This window comes from Lissotriton helveticus, chromosome 3_1 (assembly GCF_964261635.1).
Source record: "Lissotriton helveticus chromosome 3_1, aLisHel1.1, whole genome shotgun sequence".
In the NCBI taxonomy this organism is placed as follows: Eukaryota; Metazoa; Chordata; class Amphibia; order Caudata; family Salamandridae; genus Lissotriton; species Lissotriton helveticus.
In genome coordinates, this window is record NC_136061.1 from 229,139,953 (window position 1) to 229,160,991 (window position 21,039).

Below are 21,039 nucleotides of genomic sequence, written 5' to 3' on the forward strand. Positions count from 1 at the left end.
CATTCTGCATAGTGTAACACAGACTTTTATGCAGTATTTTGAATGTAACAAAATGTTTCCAGCGATCCTCTGTATTCGGAGCCATAAATTTAGACATTGGATGAGGAATTCAGGTGAGCCTCAACCTTGCGTGGACACACTGCGGCCAGTGTGCACCATGGGCTCCTCCGCAATAGTGTAGGAGCGTGCCGCCGCCAGCAGCCTAAAAACTTAAAAAATAAAACGATAATATAACGTGTTTATTATTGTTTCATGTTTCCTTCCCGGGCCGAGTCCCTGGGGGCGGGGCCATTGGGGTAACAGTGACAGAGGGGCAGTGGTGGGCACTGTTGTCAGTGTGCATGACTGTTTGGCTGGCCGTCTTAGGACGGCCAAACAACATGTGCACTTAGCTATCTCCAACCCGAGCTGCATTGCCGTGCTGGAGACAGCAATCACAGGCTGAGGGCGCTCAGGCCAATCCTGCCTCTGCTCTCATGGTGCGAGCAGCATGAGCAAACGCAAGGAGATGAACGGAGCTCTGAAACTTTTCAGACACTCATCCCCAGTCACTGATCTGGGTTGAATCCATCATCGTTCTTTAGCTCACTTCGCCACCTCAGTTTAGACCCAGCTATATGCAAATCAGTCTTCACCCTGTGCCTCATGGGAACAGTTCTGCCCGAACTGCCAAGCCAGGTCTTCCCAGCATGAGAGCAGCATCTGGACTGACCACAGGGGAGTCTGGGAACCTGCACCTGTAGTGGAGAGGAGCAGAAGAGTGTGATGTGGCGAGCGGCAGGTAAGTTCTTTATTATGTTTATTTTGTATTTTTGTCTGTCATTCCGCAAACCCGCCCACCCCTTTACTCTTCCCTGACACCAGATGCAACTGGTAACGTGTCCAGATGTCGCATGGAGAGCACATGATCACTGTGTGTGCTGTGTCTTTATTGGCTAAGTGCTCCTAACCTCATGTTGCATCTGACTTTATGGTGTTTTGGGAAGGCGCACACCCCTTCGACCATTTGCACTTTATCGTGGCCTATCGCCCTGGACCATTGTGGTGTGGCTGCACCCATCTGTGGGATCGATCTGGGATTTCATGTTTGCGTGTTTGTCTGCTGGCTACGTGCTACTCCACCTGTAATCCGTCATTCAGTAACCCTGGGCTTGGGTCTCAGGGCCTGCCTAAGCATGTATTTCTGAGTCGGGGATGGCTTGGAGTTCACAACAAGCGAATTCGTCAATGAAAATGTGATTTTTTTTTTATGCATGAATGTATCGTTATTCATATTGATGTCCGCTTTCTCAATGTTAACATGTCCATATGGCCCTACTGAGCAGAGTCCTTCATTTACAGTCCTTTGTAGAGCTGTTAGTGTTGTAAATTGTCTTTCATCCTTCACAGAGGCACTAATGGATCCAAACTTGGCAGCTTAGTCTAAGCTGTTTTAATCTCTGGCTGTTGGCTGCCCATTGCCATGTGCCACAGACTTTGCACCAGTGCACACAAAATACCTGGCATAGCATCACACACATGAGAACTCAGTGCAAGCTTCTACTTGCAAAGTTAATCCTAAATCTTCCCTTATACACAACGGGATAGGGCGGTGAAGTGGATTGATGATGGGAAAGAAAGTATTTTCTTCTTGTAGTTTAGCATTGCTTTCCTTGAAAACGTCTTGACTTCTAGCCTGCTAGTGCCTCACTCTTCTTAGATGGCACAAGGTGTCCATTGCACAAATAGGTCACGATCGACTGGACACTGCTAAGCAAATCTGGTAACAATTGTTATCATCCACAAACATGTGCTTTACAGGGTTTTTGGAAGATGTCCAGGCTTCCTTGATTGACATGCCCTTTGACCACCCCAGACTCCTAAGTGAAAAAGCTGATTCTGCTTAGGAGAAATTTAAGAATAGTCCTTGTTTGGGTCTAGCCTCCTCAGTGCATCGGTTTTACCAGCAGTGTTAGAAATTCAGAAGCTCCAAGAAAGCCTTTAGATACACCTCCTAATCACCAGTCTTACAGTTGCAGGTTAAAACATCCTTGATTAACATGTCCCCTTGACATATGGTATTTAACAATTTAAGAAACCGGAAATCAAAGGATTACAGGGAAAGTGATATGAGAAGTCCTCATGCCTCATTTCACTGCTCTCTAACTTCCTTGCTGAGCAATCGGTGAAAGGATATGCAAGGAGTATTGAATGATACTATTGAAAATGGGGAAACTTTGGCTAGCTGGTGTTTGTCATCCAGTTTTTCAAATGTTTGCTAGGAAAAGTCTTCTGAGGAATAACTGTATATGAGTGAAGAAAATAATAGCTATATATGTTGTTTCTGGGAAAACAACAAATTATTTAAAAATGCTAAAGGTTATGGAAAATATCCAGTGGCATAACCCTTCAGAGGAGTCCCGTTACCTGGGAATTTAAAACTAAGGTCTGGACGAGTGTGTGTGATTTTACAGACTTATCAGGTTAGATGAGCAATGGCTGTTCCCTCTGAAATGTGTTTTGTATACTCTAATTCAAGAGGAATGCTACTTTTGGACTGGTTGATTGTTTTAAAGCTACTCTAATTCAAGAGGAATGCTACTTTTGGACTGGTTGATTGTTTTAAAGCTAGCCCTTCGAAACAAATGAGTAACTTGGGCTAATCCAGCTAGATATGCGTGGCAAGTGGGTCATAAAAATTAGCCCTGGGGCTATATATTGAATGACTTGTTTGAGACTATATGTTCACTAGCAGTCATAGCAGATTAATCCAGGAACATTCAATCCTACATTTTGTAAAAGTAAGTGTTAATAAACGTCTGAATGTTTTTTGGCACTCTGGAACCCTCCTACTAAGGATGTGCTCTCAAAACGTTATTGGTATCTAGAGCCTCTTTGCAATTGTTGATTTCTATCCTCTTAAAATTTGTAAAATGTGTCTATATACTTTGTTCTCCAGCAGCTAACACACAATACAGGGTAAGTCCTCTTCCACAAATTATTATGGGACTGGAACCCATAGTCTGTAGATTGCTAAATTAAATGAATACATTCAATGCAAATAATCCTAAAAGGTCTGTGCATAACAATGGCACTTGCCACTACAGAAGAAAAAACTTTGGAGATTAGAAAAAGTGAAACAAATTAAGACCTAAAAGAATCTGTATTTTGGAGGAACCGATTTGAAGTTAAACAAAGGAAAAGTCTTCAAATATATCACCCAGCTGTATGCTCTACATTTAACAAGGAATACACCTATGGTGCAAAAACAAAACAATCAATACATTTTATACTTAAGCATCACACACAAAAAGGAAAACTATAAGTGATCAAACAGTATAAACCCTCTAGCACACAGTGTCTGAGAATGATCCTTTATAACCGCGTCACAACAAAACCCCAAAATAGAATACAACCCATATGATGGCATTGAAACTTAGTCCTGCCAACCTTCAAAAAAAGCATAGGAAAACTATTGCTTGATTATTTTTCAAAACTTGTTAGGGAAAATGTTTGCAGAATTTCTGTTGAGGATTCTACTGATTTTATGAATATTCTCCCCTATGAAGAGTCTGGTTTCTGTATCCAGTTAAAACAATGCGATGACCTTCCATGTTCTGAAATATTCTGCAAAGAAAAGCCAAGTGGTATATGTTTTGACCAATATAATTTGAGGTCAAAAGTGGTGCTAAATTCTTTAAAAAGTGAGTGCAGGAAGCTGGCTCTGTATATACTACACCAAAAGGAGGTATAGTGTGCACAGAGTATAGGGAGTCCCCAGTGGTATAGAAGAGGCTCAGTTAGGTAAGTACTAACAGCTCTCTTTATAGTAGTGTGGGCGAGCAGTTAGGCGTATCTATAGGGTGTGTTAAGCATGTATTGTATTCACTCAATCAAGGACTAATTACACACAAAGACAGAATCCAGACCAATTAGAAACCAGCTCAGCTCAAATTCAAGTCTGTTTAAGGAATGCCTTTGTGGTCAAAATTGCAATTGTTACAGATTTGTATATGCTTTGAAAACAGTTTAAATTGCACCACAATTTCTTTTAGATTACTTTTTAGTTAACTTTGGATTACTTTGATTACTGGGGTGTTATGCTTAGGTACTACACCTTAGGATCTCACAAAACAAGGTAAGTTAGATTTTTCATACATTTACTCTGTTTACTTCTCTTTTCTCGATTCAAACATCAGTTAAACACAACATTTCAGGACCAAAATCTCTTAACATGGGTTCCTTTGGGAGAAAAGTGTTTTTCAGGTAAGTTACACTACTTACGAGTGGGAGTGTTGGGGGTTAGGACCAAAGTTCCCCAAGGTCTAGGTGGGCACTCAAGTTACACCAACAGCGGCACTGGGTCAGCTAGGTGCAGAGTGCAGGGGCTCAATGTTAGCCAATGGGCCTAAGGGGACAGCTGACAAATAGGATACTAGGTTGTGGAAGCAAAGCTCCAGGGGTAAGGTCGACACTGCAGAGGCCAACGACCAACAAAAGAGCTGCATCACCAGCGGCACTGCGGCGGCCGGGTGCAGATGCAAAAAGGACTTTGTGGTCTCTGTGCGTTTCAATGGATACCTTCGGTTGTGCGAATTTGCTGCAGGGAGACTTCCTGAAGGCGACCACCAGCTGGAGAGGCCAGTTGGATTCTTTGGGGATAGGTAGACACAGTCGTTGGGCCACCGAAGGCCGTGGGGCATAGGTGCAGGGGTGTCTTCTGGCATCGGGGTTTGTTACACGCTCTGGTCGCGGTTGGGGGGGGACCCATCCGGTTGAGGCTGCAGCTGTTGTCTTGAAGCTTGAGGGAGATCGGCGATCACCAGATCCCAGATCAGGATCGCTGTGGAGACTTCCTTGTGGTTTAAGCCACTCAAACTCAGGCCTTTGGCGTCGGGTGCAGAATCGCAGAGTTGCTGGATTCTTGATTCTGTGCGTTAGTCTTTGCTTGAGCAAATCCAGTGCACACGGGAGACAGAGTCTGTAAGAGGTTTGCAAGTCAGGTCCTCCGGACTCTGGGGGTTACTGGCTGCTGGACTAGCCGGGGTTCTTGCTGTAGGCAGGTCGTAGACAGGACAGGCCGGTATGCTAGGGCCAAAGCAGTTGGTGTTCTTTTCTTGGATTCTAATTCTAATGAGGGCCACCAATAATTACTACGAAAAATAAACCAATTATTACAATGCCGAACACCAGTTCTTTCAAACAATATTGCATATTTGGAGGGTTACTCATAGAATGGGGATACTCAAAACAATTATGGTCTAAAAACTCAAGCATTCATTTTCTGGCAATTACACACAAAATCATTAAAGATTGTATCTGGTATATGTGGCTCCCATAGAGTGCCATTAGCGTAAATACCAGGTTCTGAATTTAGTTATTCACTACAGTGACGTAGCAACAGAGGATAACAAAGATTGGTTCCTACTGTTACTATTTCACAAGGCCATGAGTTTGCTTCTCTTTGTTGGGCTTATGAAAATGTTAAAGATCTGAAAACTGGGACCACATGCACTACCACTCTTTTGTGGCCGAGGCTCTGGAAACACTATCCATTGAGACCCGGGCACCTTATTGGTGGATGAGAGCATATATGCTATCCTGCCCCTCTTAAGGCATCTCTGGATTTGGAACCATGTGGTCTCACAAGCTCAGAATGTGGAACAAGGATTTCTTGGAACATGCATTCATAAAGCATTAGGACGTTAAGTACCAGACCCCATAGGACAGTCTAGTGTTTTTTGTCAGGGTTTCATTGCTTGGACTAGTAGAAATTGTGTTGTTTTAAAGTTGTAGGACAACATTATATGTTATATAGTTTGTAATGAGAGTCTCTGTCTAATAATTATGAAGCTTAAATAGTTAATCTGATAGTGACAGCTAGCCGCAGATTCCTTACCTTTGAATTTTCCCCAGGCGCCAGACTGGATTTCAGCAGTACCTCTGCTCGTCAGTAGAGGGTGTTATGCGACTCCATAGTGACATCGACTAGCGAATGTGAAATCGACTGAGTCCATATATACCCCTTCCTATGCACTGACGTCCAATTCTTTTTTTTTCCGCAGATCCGGTAAGTAATTATACAGGCTGTATTTTTGGCCTGCTTCGATGTTTTTGTCGAATGGAACAGTGTGGATTTACAAAACTCTTATGTCCTCATGGTTCAAGCCTTGTGGGTCCTGCAAATATCTGCCGCAAACCCTCACTCTATTTGGATGTGGTGCTTGGGGGATCACCATGACTCTGAGGAGTGTAACTCCTGCCGCCAACTTCACCCAAATGCGCTGCGGAAACACCGTATGAATCTCCTAGCTGCGCGGTTGTCGCAGTTTACAAGGTCATCCCATCGCCCTCTGTCCTCTTAACACTTCCCCAGTGTGAGAAGTTGGCCTGGCATATGATGTCCACTATTTTAGTGGGCACTTTGCACCAGTCCAAACGACCCTTATTGATGGTAGGTTTAGGACAACCTTCATAGAAAGCTATCCTAGTGGTAGCTGTGGAGAGCAGCCTTCAGGCTAAGTCTTGACGGAATGTAAAGCAGCATGTTTTACCAGTCTATAATCTCTTGAATTATCAAATGAAAGAGCACCACACCAGGTGTGTGTGTATATATATATATATATATATATATATATATATATATATATATATATATATATATATATATATATATATATATAAAAAATATATATATGGATCTATTCTAAAACACACCCCTCTAGTCTCTTTATGAGGCTAGAGGCAAAAGTACAATACAAGAACTTAATTCGCACACAGTAAATTAGCACAGTATACGTTTTGCCCTAGGGGCCTCCCAAACCATATACTAAGAAAGTGGTATAAGAACCACGTGAGGGATAGAAGTGAGGCCTAGGGCCTGTAGAACTGCTGGGGCAACCAGGAACCACCCAAGGTAGGGACGCAGGAGACCCACGGGGGATGCGTACAGTGTCTAAACACAGACTCGAATCACCATTGACTTCTATCGCGAAAGTTAAAGTTACAAGTTTAAAGATTAGGGACACTCAGGAATGGACTAGAGTGGAACCCCTTCAGTATTGGACACTTCGAGAGTCAAGACCCATGGGAGCACTGAAGCACTTGTGTTACCTCACCCAGGGAAGCCGGGTGCATAGGTGTCTTTTTCTGTTGGGTTTCGGCGTCGTTTCCATTGGAGAGCTGCAAAGAAGTGCTGCAGGCGACCAGAAGTCAAGTGTCCGGATGGTTCCAAGGGTGGATCAGAGATCTGAAGCACCTGAAAGCAGAGGGGACAGAGTCTTGTTCCCTAGCTAGTGACCAGGATGGCGACAAGGCCATTTCACAGAACAGTTATAAAGGAAGGGATTCCGAAAGCTGCAGAGGGGCTCAGCTCATGCTAGGGCACCCTCTCACACAAAACCAAGCACTGTGCCTTCAGGATTGTCAAGGCCTGCCATAGGAGTGACTTATAGGTTAATATGTGTCTGTTTTAAATGGTAGATATAGGTATACTTTATCTAAGTAAGGGGTGCTCACACCGCCTTACCCAGGCTGCAAGTAGAGACCTGTGGTGCCAATTTGGAAGGCTTCCCAGGGGTGGCATAATACATGCCTCAGGCCTCTGTGGTACCTATGCCCTTGGTACCAAAGGTAAAATATACTAGGGACTCACAAGGGTAACCCAGTAACCAATCTGGTGTGTACTTAATGTACAGGATATCAATTTAGAGAGAGAACAGCTAGGCTGGGGTCCTGATTAGCAGGGCCACAGCCAGACTAAAGTCTATAAACCAGTGGAACACAGCAAAAAGTGGGGGTAACCATAGGAAGCAGATCCTACTCTCCTACACCCAGCTGCCTGTGGGCCCGCTTCAGGAGCCTTTCCTATGGACGCCACTCTCCATTTACGTCCCGAGGTAAGTCAAGACTGAGTCAGTTGAAGTCGCATCACTCCCGGGCCTCGACGCGTTAAAGCCTCTTACGATCTTTAGTTGAAGAGTCAGTGCACCAGTCTACCCCACGCCTCTCTACCTTAGATTCTCTTCATTCTATCTTTGAGTCTTCACCTTCCCGTGGATGGCCCTTGGACTTCAAGGAGGTGAGAGGAGCCATGCCGGTGGGTTCGCCCTCGGGCACAGTCCGTCCTTTTAACTTAAAATCTGTTTCAGTGCCGGTGCCCACCCTTTGGGTTTTCACATTCGGCACCTGGGTCCGATCAGTGAACTCAGATGATGACACCGGTGGCGCCACTCAATGCCACCCCCTTTCCCTTTCGGACATCACCACTTCGGTGCTAGACGGCATCCGATGCGGAGTCAGGCGGCACCTGTCTCCGATGTCTCCATGGAGCCCCTCCTGTTTTTCCTTCTGAGAAACATGATTATGGAGGTGATTAAGGGGATTTGGGGTTTCGCAACCCCATCTCTGACACTGCCCAACCTCCTATGGAGGATAGCTGGTTGACTGAGTTGGGCGAAGCTAGTGGCTTGGAGTCTTCCCCAGCCTCTGGTCTCCTTTCCCCTCCTGGCCTTGGTGCAGAGGTGAGCTCCTCTCTAGCTGACATGCTGAGACGAGTGTCTGTGGTTTTGATGTCTGATCCTTTATTTGGCGCGTCCATCAGAGCCAAATAGATAGAGCCAGTGCTTCCCTATAGTGAAACTCTTATTTGATATTTTGTTGGGGGTTGGGCTAAACCTGATACAGGGGCCACTGTGGATTGCTCTATTTCTCACAGACTCTGTCCTGCCCCCAGTGATCTGGGGTGTCTCCTCCGACATCATACTTCTCACAGTTTTGAGGTACGGGCTGTTTCGGCCTCCCATTATCTCAACTGTCTTTCTAATGTCCCTCCCGACAGAGACTCCAGAAGACTAGACTGTTGTGGCAGGCATATTTTTTCCTCCACCAATTGTGCGTTACAATCCCTTAATACTTCTTGCATTCTCAGCCGTTTCTTCCATACATTGTGAGATTCATTGGAACACCTGCTAACCTCACTTCCGGGTGAGCACCGGAACGATCTTTCCCAGATAATACAGGATGGGCAACAAGCAGCTAAATTGATCATTCGATGTGCTATGGATGCCACTGACTCCGTAGGTTGGGCAATGGTCTCGTCAGTGGCACTACGTCATTGGGCCTGGCTGCACACCTCTGGGTTTTTATAGGCTTTTCAAGCCACCTTGGTTGACATGCCCTTTGATGGCACACATTTATTCAGTCCCCATGCAGACTTTGCTTTACTGCGGTTTTGGGACAGTTGAAGCGGAGTACTCTCTTAACTCTGTACGTCTGCCTTTCCAGCTGACTTGTTTACCTACCTCCCCGCGTACATAGTACAGGAGAAGTTCTCCTTTCTTTTCCATTTCAGCCATCAGCAGATTTCTGGCTTCTGTTTCCCAGTGAGGTGTTCTTACCTTCATCAGGTATTATTCTTTCTTCCAACGTCAAAGACACATAGTAATTCCCATTCTTTGATCTGATTTTTGTTTTGTAGCCCTGAATGGGTTTTAATCCCTAATGGTATTGGGGTTGTCTTTGTTCCAGACTTCATGCAAGTCGCCATCTTTGATGGTATTTTGCACGCTTGTGCAGATGCAATATTACCTTACTTTCAGTTTCTCATGGGACATCTTCTGTACACCTCATTGGCGTCCTAGATATTCTTATGTTATGTTAGTATCCATTATAGCTGATTTCTATTGTACCACTGCACCAATTGTGCATGCGTCTTCCGCCTTGCACTTACACCCTATTAGTGTATCTTTCGTCCTGCTTCCTTTGGTCCCTGGAGTATTCCTTCTGATTATTAAGGCTTTACTCAGTCTTTCCTGATACGCAGAGTTGAGATGCGCGGTATAGTCCCCTCAGTGCAGTATTTTGTGCCCCTATCGCTGCTGCCTTGAACTGCTTTAGCAGGCTGCTGTCGATATTCTTGTCGGGAGGAACTTTGCCAATCCTCTCTCAGACATTCTTGGTGCTTGTTTGTTTTAAAAAAAAAAAAAAGAGGAAAAGGTCCATTATACAAGCAAACGTAATACTACGCTATATCTATATATAGTAATTTTTATTTTTATTTATATATCTATATATATATATATATATATCTATATATATATATATATATATCTCTTCATTTGTGAAAATGGGACGACATTTTCCTTTCTCTTTTGACTGCTTCATTCTTGCAGAGCGATGTCAGTCTTTCTGCTTTGGGGTCCTTCCTCATTCCTTTTGTTACCACAACACCCTTTGACGTATCCCCCATGCCATCTACCTGCCTATCTCCTTATTTGTCAACCTCACTATATACTTCTTGTTCTCTGTGGTGGCTGTTGTTTAACTCTTTTAGTGAGGGTCTTTGACCTGTCATTCCCTTCTCTCTTATAGTGGTCTGTAAGGATCTTGGTTCCTCTTTCTGCTGCCCTTTTTTCTTCTTGGATTTCTCTCTTTTTTCCTACGCAGACATTTTTATGTGTCTAGCCCATTCAGGGTTAGTTGTACTAGTTCTTCCTTATTTTTTTAGTCTCTTCTATTCTTGAGTTCCTTCCTCTTGTTATGTTTGCACTTCCATTTGGAAACTGTGGAGTTGTTTCTTCTTCATGTATGGTGTTTGCAATCTCCATAGTGGTAATCGGCAGGGGTTTTTCTTCCAATAGATTTATGCTTCTTTCACTTTTTTTTTCCTATTCCTGGTCTGCTGTGGAGAAGCCATACTTGTATTCTTGTATGTTCTGCAACCCTTTGGGATTCATCTTTTCATGCTTCGTATTTATTTGGACTTGCATAACTTGCAGACATTGTCCCTGTTTGATGATATACCCTCTCTAATTTGTCCGCTGCCTCAGCCTCCTAATTTGCTCAGCAATCGCTCTTGATGACTGGCGCTATAGCGCCATAAATAAGGAAGAGGCGTCCCACAGAATGGGTGCCTTGTGGACTGCTGTTGCTCGAATTCTGGGGTGGGAAAGTACGCCCCCCAGTTTGCCTGGCGGTCTCGCTTGGTATCTGGTGCCGGAGCGCCATAAATAAGGAAGAGGCGTCCCCCAGCACGAGTGCCTCGTAGATGCTGTTGCCACCTACCCCGCTGTTGCTGTGGGATGGGAAACTACATACCCTAGTTTGCCCGGTGGTCGCACTTGGCGATTGGCATCGGAGCGCCGTAAATAAGGAGGTGTCCCGCAGCACTGGTGCCTCGTGGACTGCTGTTGCTACCTGCCCTCTGTTGCTCAGACTCTGGGGTGGGAACCTACATTCCCTAGTTTGCCTGGCAGTGTGGACAGCTGTTGTCGTCTGCCCTGCTGTTGCTGGGACTCTGAGGTGTGAAAGTACATCCCCCAGTTTGCCCACCAGTCGCGCTTGGTGACTGGTGCTGGCGCAACATAAATAAGGAAGAGGCTTTGCGCAGTGCGGGACGTGCGCATGTCGCGCCTGGGCAAAGACTGGGTCAACCTGGGCTCTTCCTCGGCCCAGATGAGGCTGGCTAGGCCATGTCTCTTTCTTCCTTCATCTCAAGACTAAACGTGAGGCTGCAAATGTTTGGTCAGTGGCTGGACACTTTGGACATTTTGGATTTGGAAGGGCTGTGTGGGGTTTGTGACTGGGGCGATTACTAAATCCATACACTTTTCACTTTACGTTCCTTTTATAAAGTTAATATATATTGTAGAGCTGCTTTGGTCGTGGCTATTGGGAAACTGAAAGGCCAAGGGAGGGCTCCGTCACCTGCACCCTCTACAATGCCCACTTCATTTGACAGGATGCTACAAAGGGCCATTGGGGTGGTGGACACAGAGATTGAATAAATGGAGAGGTGGCTCTCCCCGAGTGCTGATGCACAATGCATTCCAACGATGCCCCAGCCTGAAGCACTACATAGCCCTGAACACCTCATTTATCATAATCTCCTGGTCCCGGAACAGCTTGGGCGCTACAACCTACGGGCAGTGTTAACTGCCCATCGACTCATTTGGCTGTCAAAAAGAAATGTCGTTCGCCATGTACCCCCAAGCCCACCAAAGATGTTGAAGAGAATTTGACAGCTACATGCCTCGTTGTTGATGATACTGCCCCTGTATGCAATGAGGGAAAGTTCAACAGCCCCCTTGGGTAACATGTTTAATGAGAGACTTTTTTACCCAGGCCAAAACCGTCCTTCTTGATGAACTCACACCATTAATAGCTCGCTTGGACATGCTGGGTCAATTAAGTGGGGGCACTCTTAGTGTGGCCACTGGGGCATTGAAGGGCTTAATAGACAAATGTAGCCAGACTGACTCCTCCCCCACGGCTGCTGCACATAGGTCCAACAATATTAAAGAAGAAAGGAGGAGCAATGTGTGAGTAATAGCGGGGGTATTGAGGGCCAAAAGGCACTAATCTGGTGGGTCCTTTATTGAACCCAATTATCCATCTACCTCCCGCTTCATGCACCTATGTTGTGATCCTTTCAGGGGTCCAGAATTAAAAACCGGCCAGAAGGAATCTCACGAGGACCTCAAAAACAAATGTCTACATTGGCTTACAAAGTATAGGAACTTCCCTGTTAACAGGGCTGGCAATATGTTTTTGACCCGTAGGATGAGTTGGATCGGAAAAGGTCCTGTAGATAGGCCTGGTGAATGTGTTATTATACATTTTTGGACTACAAAGCAGACTCATGATCTCTTGGTAGGTGAATTATCTAGGCAGAAACTGTGCTCTGATCCAACAGTCCTACCACTGTTTTTTTATAGACCTCCCCAGAAGAGGTGCAATCAGCTCGACCTGATACATAAGTCTGGGTGTCCTAAGTGCCAGGCACCATGCTCCTTGTCTTATGTGTTATATGGTTCTAGTAGCCAACAGATTTAATGTACTGGAGGGGGTGGACTGCCGTTCTGTGTGTAGGGCCGACAATGGATGTATGCAATGCAAGGGCGGTTGTCCGAGGAGGTGGACATGTGACAACCGCCCTTGCAATCTTTTAGTTCAGATTTCACCTCGCACAGATAAGCCCCCCCCCCCTCTTTGAGAGATAATTATTGGGACGAAGTAAACCTGCTGTTTATTAGGTTGCAAGGGTACAAGGTATGATGTTTTCTTGGCTCCTACAGACCCCCACGATTCCCACCAAGAAACTGTTACTAGAGAAAGTCATTCTGAAGTAATGGGGGGACCAAGGCTGGTATTAGGCATCCAGGAAGTCTAAAAAACCTTCCAAGGTGGCACCTTGGAAGATTGTAGGACTAAGGGCAAATTGGATTGTAGTGACTGGGGGTCATTTATAGACCAGTATGACGTCTTTTTTTTTCAAGAAACATGGTTGATGAAAGAAATACGGCACTCAGGCTATGCAGTGTTTATCAAGGTGGCTTTTGCCGGGCGAGGGTTAGACAACCTGGGTAGCCGCTCATCTGGGCTGGGGGACCAAAATGTTGGAGATTTTGTCAGATGATATTCTGTGTGTCCTATTAACGTTTTGCCTCCAAAACTGATCTATATTTGGTCAATGTATACTCTAAAGCAGTGGGCATTGGACAGGAATCTCCTCATGTGGAGCAGTGGTCAACATTCTTGTCCTCACTCCGGGAGAGTGTATTTAAGATAGTAGGAGGTGACTTCAATTGTCACTTTGAGCCCCGTGATGTTAATCTCAATGTTTCCATAAGTGACGAGGATAGGCTATGGGCCATTCCAACGTGGTCTATACCCTCTATTAAATAATAATCTTTCTTGGCCTTCAAAATCAATGCCCTTATACTGAACCCCTCTATACCGGTGTGTAACAGGCGAAATTAGTCCGACAGGGCTCTCATACATTCTACCGGCTACGTTGTTCATCTTTAATCGACTACGATTTTGTGGAAACAAGGTTATGGCCCCTAGTTTTGGATGTGGAAATATTGCCTTACCTTCATATGACAGTGAACACAATGCTCTGTCCTTTGACTTAATTTTACCGTCTAGAAGTACTTCGGTAGCTTGCATTGATTTGTTGGACGATAGACTGAGGTTGGACTCGTCTAGACGAAGAATATATTGGTCTACAATGCAGCAGTCCCCAGACTCAATTGATGCCATGTATAAGGTGGTGGTTATTCCTTAGCAGCTCTGTACAAAGTCATTTCACCTGATTATAAAGCTGGCCACACTGACGGGGTAGCTGAAATTCATGCAACACTAGCTGGGGAATTAAAATACCTATTTTATACTGAAATAAGGTCTAGGGGCTGCAGGAAGAACATACCCTCATGGTTTAACAAAGAGTGCAGAGCTGCCAAATTAGCTTTAATCGAAGCTTTAAAAAGCAAGTATAATTGTATGATTAAACTGCAAGGGGTGTTTATAAAAAGGCCATTAGTTCTATGAAGAAAGAGTGGGATAAAGCAAAATGGGATTCTATGCTCCATGCTGTTAAGCATAAGGACTCCAAGCAATTTTGGAATATAGTTACATTTGGGAATCGTAAGGGTAGAACTGATCTAGAACACAACATCGCAGCCAATTTGTGGAACAACCACTATAAATCACTATATGGTGTACCAAACAGACAGGAGGCACATACTGCTGAATCTAATAAGGACTTGCCTAGTAGTGACCTGTGTTCCTCTGGACAGGAGGATTATTCTTCAATAACTCTAACGGAAGTACTTGGTAGGATTGCCCCTCATAAGGCTCCGGGCATTGACAACATTCCCAGGGTCCTCTTCCTTTCTGAACCAGAAGTCTAGGGCCTCTATTTGTGGGCGATTTTTAATTATATTATGGAGGGAATGCCAATTCCCAGTTCTTGGTTTGGGGCGGAGATTATACTCATCTACAAGAAAGGCTCCCTATTGTTGTCTGCCAACTAAAGACCCATTAGTGTAATCAATATAATACAAAACGTATTTGCTCGGGTATATTAGATCGACTGCAGGATTGGATAGAGGAAAAAAGGTTATTTGCCCCTATCAAGCGGGTTTCAGACAACATACATCTACTATAGACCAAGCCTTTAGGTTGCAACTTTTATAATAGAAAACTGTAATTCTTGAAGGTGGAAGCCTGATATTTGTAGTCCAAAAATCAGCGTTTGACTTAGTTCAGAGGGACTTACTCTGGTCAGCATTGGCCAATATGGGGATTCCTCCTTACCTGTGCCACGTAATTAAGAGGTTGCAAGAGAATAATTTTGCACAGGTTCGTTGCAGTAAATTCAGGGAACTCTCTGAACCTTTTGCTGTTGGTAGAGGTGTTTGACAAGGCTGTGTGTTAGTCTGACACTATTTTGTTTGTATATTAATGGTCTATAGATACATTACACCAGCAACGATAATGATGCACCTAGGCTTGGCTCTTGTAAAGCACCACATTGATGTTTGCCAACAATACCCTTCTCCTTTCAAAAACACCAATGGGTATCCAAAGGACGCAAGACAACTTCAGTGCCTTTTGCAAGGCAAGGGGTTTAGAAATTAATGTTACTAAACCCAATTCATGGTTTTTAATCCATTTTATTCCACACGCCCAAACCCAAGCCTGAATGGTTTTCTCCTTGAGAGGGTCTCTACCTTTGAATATTAAGAACTAACTCTTAGTGAGCACATGGATTGGTCATTCCATATTGCCAAATAAAGGCTTAAATTAACACAAAATACGGGTGGCCCTGCGAGGCTGTATAGCAAGTCTTTTTATGAACCTGTTAGCCCCACTATTAAAATTTACAAAACGCAAGCCCTAGGAGCTACCTTGTATGACGCAGAATTATGGGGACACAAACCTGTTAAAGATACTGTGAAGATGGAGAACAACTTTTTAAGGCAACTACTGAGCCTTTCCACCAGCATCCCACTAATTCCTCTTCGACTAGACCTAGGTGTTAGATCAATTGCAGAGGAGGTTGGACTTAGGCCACTTTTATTTCGGGGACGAATATAGACCACTCCGAAATTGATCTCCTATAGATTAACCCTGGTAGAAATCAGAGGACTACAAGGTGTGGGCAGGCTACCATGGCTTCATTATATCAAGGAAACTCTAAAAGCATTGTCAAAGCAAGCCTGTGGGATGACCCTGCTGAGGTCTGCTTGGTGATGCCCAAGGGGCGAATTGGTGAAATGTTTCAAGGGGTTTAAATAAACTTCCCTCTTGGTGAGTACTTCCTTAGGGACTTTGACATTAACTTTTATAGGATTTAAAGAAACTTATCGACTTGAGGATTTCGTGGATGAGGTTCAGCCAGCCTTGGCTATGAAGCTGTATGTATAATGTAGGCATGTAACACTTCCCTTGCACTCATTTACCAATCGGGTGATTCCAGTGTAAGACGCATATATGCTTTTCACAATTTAAAAATACATTTGAGGCTTCTTGTAGTTCTTCAAGAATGTTCCTTGATTATATGCAAATACATGCAAAAGCCTATACAGCAAGACTGGTGATTGCTTTGAAAATAAAATGTGCAAATAAAAAAGTTTGTATCTTGGAAAAAAAATGTATTGCTACACTTTTTGTGCAACGTTAAAAACCATTTTGCTTAGACATCATTTAGTAAAATGTGTTTGATGCACGTCAGTATTTTAAAAAAAGAAGAAAAAAGGAATCCAAATGGAGGATGAGTGTAAAATCATTATGGCCAACAAAATTAGGGACTGAATTCATAATGAATGGCACAACAGTGTGCCTGCATGTGTGCATGGCTGCATTGGCACTGATCCTACGAGTTCAGGAATTCACTAGAGTTTACTGAAGTAGGCCTAGAAGCCATACTTTTAGGAAACCTTAGTGAATTCATATTTGCATGAGCAGATATACTCATGTATAGTTGGTCATATGAAAATATGTTGGGGAAATTACAAATCCACTATTCCTACATCCCTTTTTTTCCTTCTCTGATAAAATCATATACTCTTGTCCTTATTAGAAGTAAATTTCCAACCTTTTCCAATGTGGTAAGAGATGGGAGAGGAGTGGGGGAATACCTGTAGGTTCAAATTTGTTTTATTACATTTCCAGAATACAAACCAGAAGACTGTAAGTGAAAACTCGCTTCAATAATACAGCTAATCAAAGAACACCAACAAATCTCCATCCCCCCAATCACTATCCTCTGCCCTGAGTCCTCATTCCCAGATCATCTGTGATAGCGTCACACTATTAATCACCCAAATGTTCACCCCTGCTCCCTCCCCGTCTCGTGCCGAAGTGTCTGCTCCACCAAGCCTAACCGGCGCAGGTATCTGGAGCAGGTCAGCTTCCTAAACTCTGCAGAGAGAATACTGGTAGCAAAGCTCTTTATAGGAGTCTCCCTGGTTGGTCAGTGTGAGAGTTAATCTCTTCATCCCAAGTATGTGCCATAGCCTGTGGAGCCATTTGAGATGGGATGGTATCTTTTCGATGCCCCAATATGAGAAAATGTTTTGTAGGGCTGCTCCTAGTGCTAGACCAATGTGTCGCACCACATGCAATTTGAACGGTAAAAAAAAGGACATTCGGGACTCCCAAGATGACATATACAGGGAAGCAGGGTAGCTGCGTGTCAAAGAAGGTGTCTAGGTCGGACAATATTGTGTCCCAATATCGTCTAAGCTTGTACGAATGGTTGGGTCAGTGAGCTAATGATGAGTTTGAAGATAACGCATTCTCTCTGTCAGTTCAAAAGCTTTGTACATTTCGTCGAAGGAGATGGGACCCTTTTCATCGTAAAGGTGACCGACGGATATTCAACCCGCTGTATGGCACTTCAGGAAAGAGTTGTGATCTAACCTTGGCATACCGGCTGTATTACCCACAATCTTGATCAGCGGGGAAGGGAACGACGTCCCCACTCGATCCCACACCTCAAGAGTGGCTTTAGTTACTGGAAGAGTAAAGGCCCCATGCTCTCTGCGTGTGCTGCAAAATTGGGATCTTCCACAAGTGTTCCCCAGCTACCGTCCTGTTCATAAACACCAATGCATCTTAGACTCCTCTCTACTCCGTTCCACTAAATGGTGGAGGTCTGCTGCCTGCTAGTAATGCAAGAGGTTGGGGATTCCCAGACCCCCCTCTCGGGACATCCCCTCTAACCAGACAAAGCGGCATTTCTCCCCCTTCAAAGACTAAAGCATGCCCACATGGGGTTCTTTTGGAAAGCCTAACATACGAACAGGATCCTCAGGAAGGCAGTCATCTTTAATGCCACAACCTGGCCGAGCCAGGACAGACCGTAGTGTTTCTATTGGACCAAATTCTTCTGTATGTGCAGAAGTAAGGTTTGACTTACATCTGGAAGGCACAAATGTAGATCAATACAATAGGTAATAACACTTGTTCTACTATTCTGTGTTCCCCTAAGTCTTTAGATAAAAATGTTACCTCACTTGTGTGGGTGGTTTCCATTTAAAAACTGTCCCTTTTTTGCAATGTGCCTAGCTGTAGATTTTTGGCCTTCACTCAGCCAGCACTTTTAGCAAACCTGCGCATTTTCTGAAAGATAGACACCCAGAGTATAGTGTGGGGTGACTTGCGTGGCTCTCACCAGGTGTTTTTTTAACCAGAATCCTATGCAAAGCAAACTTTGCCTACAAAACCATTTTCCTTTCATTTCCTTGAGGAAAAGTCTTGGAATCTGCTTCGAATCACACATTTCCTAGCACCCAGCGTTCCCCTAAGTCTCCAGAGGAAAAGCGGTACCTCACTTGGGTTGGTGGGCCAAGTGCCTGTGACAGGGAAATGTATTGTGGTGATAATGATATCTGCGTTGGGTATACTAATTAGCCTTGGGGCCGGAAACCATGTAGGGAAACCTATCAAACCCAGACATAAACATTTTCTATTACAAAACGACCTGGTTTTGCAAGGGGGGGCTGTTTTTTGGTCCAGGGCTCTGTGGCCATCTGAGAAACCTGCCAAACACAGACATTTCTGAAACCTAGTCACCCAGGGGAGTCCAATGAGGTGTAACTTGCATGGATTCCCGTTTTTCTTATCCAGAATCCCCTGGAAATCTCACATTTAGCTAAAAAGTCACATTTTCCTCACATTTGTGAGTGGAAAAGTTGTAGAATCACCGGACCCGCACACGTTTTATAGCACCCAGTGTTCCCCCAGGCCTCCGGATGAAAACTTTACCTCGTGTATGGGTGAGCCAAGTGCCAGAGCAATATCAAGGCACCTCTTTACATTCCATTAATACGCATTTTCAATGAGTCAGACACCGAAAACCATTCACACTGCCAGCTGTGGGCTCAACACATTAAAACACCTACATTTACAAACCGCTCCATTTAAAGGCCCATCTTTCTCATATGCCAACAGGACTAACACACCAATCACAGCACCAAACAGACAGCTTACAAACGCACCTCATGCAAGTCATTACACATACTGGCTACCAGCTGCCAACACAGCTCAAGCCCACATCCACCCCCACCACAAGCCAGATGCCAGTTTAGACACAACAATCGCACTGCTTGGAAGCTGTTGGAATGTGTGGAGTGGAGTTTCAATGTCAGTGTGTGTGTAGTGACTCGCCGCTGGTCACAACACACACACACACTGGCAGCCAAATGCCAGTCCACACACACTGCCTGCCAAACGCCAGTCCACGCACACTGCCTGCCAAGCCCTAGTCCACGCACACTGCCAGCCAAGCCCTAGTCCACGCAAACCACCAGCTAAGACCTAGTCCATGCATACCCCCACCCAAGCGCCTGTCCATGCACACCGCCAGCCAAGCGCCAGTCCATGCACACCGCCAGCCAAGCGCCAGTCCATGCACACCGCCAGCCAAGCGCCAGTCCATGCACACTGCCGGACAAGCGCCAGTCCACGCACACCGCCAGCCATGCGCCAGTCCACGCACACCGTCAGCCAAGCGCCGGTCCACGCACACAGTCAGCCAAGCGCCGGTCCACGCACACCGTCAGCCAAGCGCCGGTCCACGCACACCGTCAGCCAAGCGCCGGTCCACGCACACCGTCAGCCAAGCACCGGTCCACGCACACCGTCAGCCAAGCGGCAGTGCACGCACACCGTCAGCCAAGCGGCAGTGCACGCACACCGTCAGCCAAGCGGCAGTGCACGCACACCGTCAGCCAAGCGGCAGTGCACGCACACCGTCAGCCAAGCGGCAGTGCACGCACACCGTCAGCCAAGCGCCAGTCCACGCACACCGTCAGCCAAGCGCCAGTCCACGCACACCGGCAGCCAAGCGCCAGTCCACGCACACCGGCAGCCAAGCGCCAGTCCACGCACACACCACCAGCCAAGTGCCAGTCCACGCACACACCACCAGCCAAGCGCACACCACCAGCCAAGCGCCAGTCCACGCACACACACCACCAGCCAAGCGCCAGTCCACGCGCACACACCCCCAGCCAAGCGCCAGTCCACGCGCACACCGCCAGCCAAGAGCCAATCTACACACACTGCCATCACGTTTGTTTGGGGACAGACTACAAAACACAAACCAAGGAGATGAAAAACCAACTATGACTACAAACAAACCGCAACCATAAAACTGAATACAAAATAAGCTAGACCAGTGAGTTCACTTTTACTCTCATGGTTGCTCCCGATACTTGAGTTGCGTGTGGTACAATTTAAAACATGCGTAAAAGTTATCTATGTATACATGGTGACCTTTATTAAAAAGTCCTCTACCAAGTTCCCACAGAGTTTTCTTACTGAATCTGAGCCTTCCAGCCCCAGACTGCAATTTAGATTCCTCTTGCTGTACTGTCATCATTTACGTCCTCCTCTAAAAGATGCAGACCCCCGCACTGATAGTGTCTTCATCATCACAAAAAAAGTGCCCCCCGCAAGGGAAGCAACTCTTGTTCAAGGGGCTGCTCCACCTTAAAAAAGTTTTCTAAAAAAGACTCAGGTGTCGGAAGGTGGCAGCGGAAGGTCTTTCACTGTCACACCCAACATGGGTGGTTACCAGGACAGTTTGGCAAACAACCACCATGTCTAAGGGGGGCTCTCAGCCTTCCTGAGCACCCAAGGTGCTAATTTCTGTCTAGTGCCCTTGCAAGCAACGTAATTCTAGTCTTACACGTAGTATTTGTGAAGCTCTATTATAATCACCATCTAATTTAATTCAGTCATTTCTAAGAGTACTTTTGTTTCATA

At 45.2% G+C, this 21,039-nt stretch overlaps 1 protein-coding gene across 1 annotated transcript in view; it reads left to right on the top strand.

The window, feature by feature from the left end:
• The window catches only part of ZZEF1 (zinc finger ZZ-type and EF-hand domain containing 1), a 1,627,273-nt gene that overhangs the window by 73,563 nt on the left and 1,532,671 nt on the right, over positions 1-21,039 (top strand). The gene's annotated exons all lie outside the window — the stretch shown is intronic.